The sequence below is a fragment of the Canis lupus genome, chromosome 3 (genome assembly GCF_048164855.1).
Source record: "Canis lupus baileyi chromosome 3, mCanLup2.hap1, whole genome shotgun sequence".
Taxonomy (NCBI): Eukaryota; Metazoa; Chordata; class Mammalia; order Carnivora; family Canidae; genus Canis; species Canis lupus.
In genome coordinates this window covers 15,464,254-15,468,929 of record NC_132840.1, presented here as the reverse complement: position 1 = coordinate 15,468,929, position 4,676 = coordinate 15,464,254, and the positions used below count along the sequence as shown (strand labels likewise).

The 4,676-nt window shown below is 44.0% G+C and overlaps 1 non-coding gene across 1 annotated transcript; it reads left to right on the top strand.

Moving 5' to 3' along the window:
• Nucleotides 1–4,021: 4,021 nt before the first annotated feature.
• On the top strand, nucleotides 4,022–4,130 carry LOC140631372 (U6 spliceosomal RNA). The gene has a single exon (XR_012028995.1). It is a non-coding gene; the product is annotated as a U6 spliceosomal RNA (small nuclear RNA).
• Nucleotides 4,131–4,676: the final 546 nt, after the last annotated feature.

The following is a 4,676-nucleotide window of genomic DNA, read 5'->3' as shown; positions in this document are numbered from 1 at the left end:
CCCACTTGGTATCCAACATCCTTGTCTTTTCTGGGTGCGTGATGGTGGGCATGAGTTTCCAGGGCCAGTGCCGACATCTTCCGTGGCTCTAGAAGGGACCGATGCCCACTTGAAGTGTCAGCTTGGTGGATGACGGCTGCATTACCTTTCTTGGAAGGAAACAAGGTTTTGGTTTTGGTTTTTTATGTTGTTTTGCTTTTTGTTTTTGGCAAAATGCCCTGTTCTATCAGGCTTTTTTTTTTTTTTTTTCCTGAAGCAAGGAACACCATGACTCTTATATTTGCCTTCTTTGATGAAAGGACAAAGCTGAGGGCTTTGCATTTTTCCATCTTCTTTGCTAAGTGGGCCTTTCAAGAAAGGTAAGCAAGTAAGGAACTGACATTTGTACAGTTTAAGAAGGGCTTTTGCACTTTTGATCCTTAATATAACTAGTAGATGCTTTTGCTGGCATCTAGTGAGTAATCGGTCCCCGTATCCAGTTAGGTAATCCGAGGCTGGAATTAGTTAGTGGAGGTCAGGGTTGAGAGTGGAGCAAATGCAAGGCTTCGGGTACTCAGTTCAGTACATGCTCCATTGCACAGTGTTGTCTCTCCGGTGCTATTTCTCCATCCTGGAATCAGGAAGCTTAGGAAGCTGGGTATTGCGTCGACAGGGCTTAGAAGGTGTTAGCTATTAATATTTGTTATATCACTGCTGTGGTTGTTGTTATATCCCTTCTCTGCTGTACTGAGGCGTTTCTCCCAATAGCAGAGGCTCTGTGCCTTGGGACACAGCATGTTAGGATGGGAACTGCAGACTGGGATCTGCATTGCCCTGGGCAATGGTGCTAAATGCATCCCATCTTCGATTATTTTGCTAGGAGATAGGGGAACCACCATACTCATGTTTTACTCTTGAACTGCGATCACTAAGTCAATTTGGGACATGATGACCAACATTTAAAAAATGAAATGGGGATCCCTGGGTGGCTCAGCGGTTTAGCCCCTGCCTTCAGTCCAGGGCCTGATCCTGGAGTCCAGGGATCAAGTCCCACATCAGGCTCCCTGCATGGAGTCTGCTTCTCCCTCTGCCTGTGCCTCTGCCTCTCTCTCTCTCTCTCTGTGTCTCTCGTGAATAAATAAATAAAATCTTAAATAAGTAAGTAAATAAATAAATATAAATACAAAATGAAATGAAATAGAAAAAATGGAATAGAAAATGCCATAATGGATTACCCGCAGTGTGTAGTTTCACGGAATGTTTACACGTATGTATGTGTATAATGCATTATGGTATAAAATGAATTTTCTACTGTGGGTGGCGTTCAAGTTTTAGGGACGCTGTTGTAAGGACTAGAGGCAATGTAGGTAAGGCAAGTGCTATGCACAGAGGAAGTGATCGAATGATTATTGTTACCAGCAGCTTCTTCATTGTTATCTGCATCTCCAGACAAGCCAGGAAAATTCATGGTTGTCTACCTACATTGAACCAGATAGTTCCTGAATCTCACACTATCAAAGAGCAACTCAAGTGGCTAGGCCGGTGCTCCTTAATCCTGCTGACCATCAGATATATCCATTCAAAAGGTCAGAGGACTATGACCGGCACAAATCTTCTGAGTCTGAGAAGCACTGAGCAGAGAACTGACCGAGCTCGCCTTGAAGGAATCAGGGTGCCTTCTGGGCATGCTATGCCAAAAAACTTTCTTGCCATTTAATACCTGGTGTCTCCTCGTTAGTTAAAAAGGACTGAGCAGCAACTCACATGTTGATTACCACTGAGCAGCTGTGCCCCCGCTCAGATCAGAGTGGCACCTGCTTGGAACAGAACATCTTGTTATTCTGGGTCCCTTTTTCTATGGCAGTTCGAGTGTGATGGTGCATAAGAAACATTGAGCAGATATTTGTTCTAACACCTACCATGAACTGAACGTTAATTTATTTATTTATTTATTTTTTTTTAAATTTTTTTTCTTAATTTTTATTTATTTATGATAGTCACACAGAGAGAGAGAGAGAGAGGCAGAGACACAGGCAGAGGGAGAAGCAGGCTCCATGCACCGGGAACCCGACGCGGGACTCGATCCCGGGTCTCCGGGATCGCGCCCTGGGCCAAAGGCAGGCGCCAAACCGCTGCGCCACCCAGGGATCCCTGAACGTTAATTTAATTGTGCTGAGCTTTTGCAAAAGAGCCTCCACATAGTTATCAGAATGACCTTCCTTCAACAATGTCTGATTTTGTCAATATCCTGATTTTAGCACTTTAATGCTTAACTACAGGATGGTCACTTATCTCCTTGGTCAGGCACTCAAAGCCCTTCCTCCTGTGATCCCTACTGACTGCCTTTGCTTCATCTTCTGATCTTCCTGGCTTCAGACTGATGCTTTATTTCCCCTATACTTATAGCTCCTTGAATGGGCTTTGCTATTTCATGTCTTCACGCTTATTCACATGCCTTCCCCTCTGCTTGAAGTGTCTCTCCCTGTCTCAGTCACCTGCTGAGTTTCTATTCATTTATCAGGACTTCGTTCACCTCTTTTGTGATGCCTTGAAGGTTAATTACTTCTTCCATTGAAAACACATGAACCTGAGGGATATGTTCATTAATATTTGATTAAGATCAATTATAGCCAATTTATTTAGTTGCGTGTCTCTATGAAGGCATGTCCAGGTTGGCATGTACTAATTGTGACATCCACTAAATGATAGCGGAGCCAACCAACTTCTATGAGAGACCTACTAAGTGCCAAATTAGAGCCCCAGGCATGGTAAACTGTATAATACCCCACCCCAAATATCCATGTCCTCCCCCTAGAACCTTGAATGTTACTTTATGTGACAAAAAGAACTTTGCAGATGTGATTAAGCTAAGGATCTTCATATATAGAGATTATCTTGGATTATCTGTTTGGACCCACAAGAGTCCTTAAAAAGAGGAAGCAAAAGAAAGACACAAGGCCATGTGAAGGCTGAAGTAAGATGCTACCTGTTGGTTTTGAAGATGGGAGCCACAAGCCAACGAATGTGGTTCTAGAAGCTGGAAAGGATAATGGAACAGATTCTTCCCAGGAGCTTCTGGAGGACCATGGTGCTGCCAACACTTTGCTTTAAGTCCAGGAATCTGCTTGTGGACTTCTGGCCTCCAGAAGTTCAAGAGAATAAATGTGTGGGTTTTAAAACCATTCCATTGGTGCTAATATGTTACACCAGCAACAGGAATCTAATACACCAGGTTACATGCATGATGGGACAGAACTTACAGATGGGATTTACTGGAGAAAAATAAAGTAGAGCAGTGCTTCCCAGACTTCCCAAGAATCACCAGGGATCTTGTTTCATTGTAGATTCTGATTCACCAGGTCTAAAGAAGGGCCTGAGATTCTGTATTTCATGTAAGCTCTGGAGTGAGGACCATGCTGCTTGCCCAAGGACCACACGTTGAGAAGCAACAGACTCGAGCAGTGGGGTGAACACAAAAACTGGATGGAGTGAAGGGAGGGTTTTAGAGAGGTAGCTGTGGGCACAGAGTTTTAGAGAAAAAGATCCACTATACAGGAATCTATGTAGTGGTGGCCCTGGAATGGATGTATGATGGTACCAATGATTACTCAGTGCCCTCTTGGTTGGGAGTCCAGAGGTCACTCTTTATTGTCTCTATCACTTCCAACAGACCTGATGACGAGGCACTTAATGCTTTTTTTTCTTTTACACATGATGATTTAACAGCCTAGAGTATTAAAAGACTAGCCACACCCACATGGAGTGAGACCTAATGGGTCCAAAATAAGTGGGTTTTTTTCCCCCTACTTCCTTCGACCACCTTTTCTCAATAAGGAATAATATGCATGTGCTATGGGGTTTTGCTGAGAGAGCAGTGATTTTCAATTTTCCTGCAATGTCTGGAGCCTCAGTGGAGATCTTCACATCCCTCAGTGAAATATGCACATGTTACCAGGGATTGAAATTGGACTTGGTAAGACCAAGGCCGAAAGGGAACCAGAGCTTTTACCAGGGCATTCTGGTAGGTTAAGTGACAATCCAAGTGCTTGCTTCGGCAGCACATATACTAAAATTGGAGCGATACAGAGAAAATTGGCATGGACCCTGTGCAAGGATGACAGTCCAAGAGCTGAGGGGTAGAGAGAATCCCTCCAGGCATGGGTAGAGGACAAGCTTGAGAACATGAGGTGGCCCTTAAAGAGCTCCCAAAAGGTCAAATCAGAGAAGCCAAGAGCATTCAGCAAGGCCAGGGAGCAGGAGCAGGACTGCAATAGGAAGAGAACATGCAGATCCAGAACGAGAATGGAAGAGCAGTGGTAGTAGGATCCAAACAGGGGCCATGGAGATAGACCACATCTCTTACCTCTCACCAGGTCTGTGGCTGTGGTGGGTCTACTCATCAGTAGCATGGGAACCTTCATACTGATGCTGTAGGTGGTGGTGAAGGTCACTACTAATCTACAGAAGTCATTCCCAAGCTGTCACGAAAATGATGGGTTCCTTCAAGCAGCCGTGCTGTTGGTTGGTCTTTATGCATGTATTATTGGTTTTATAGTCTGACCTAAGAGTTTGCCACAGAGTTCCTGCAAGTTCCTTATTGGTGTGATTTTGTCTCCTGTTGTTCTATGGCTTAGAACATATAGGGAAATCCTTGAGTTTTTCCTAAATTATTAAAGATCATCAGAGGTTAGGAGACA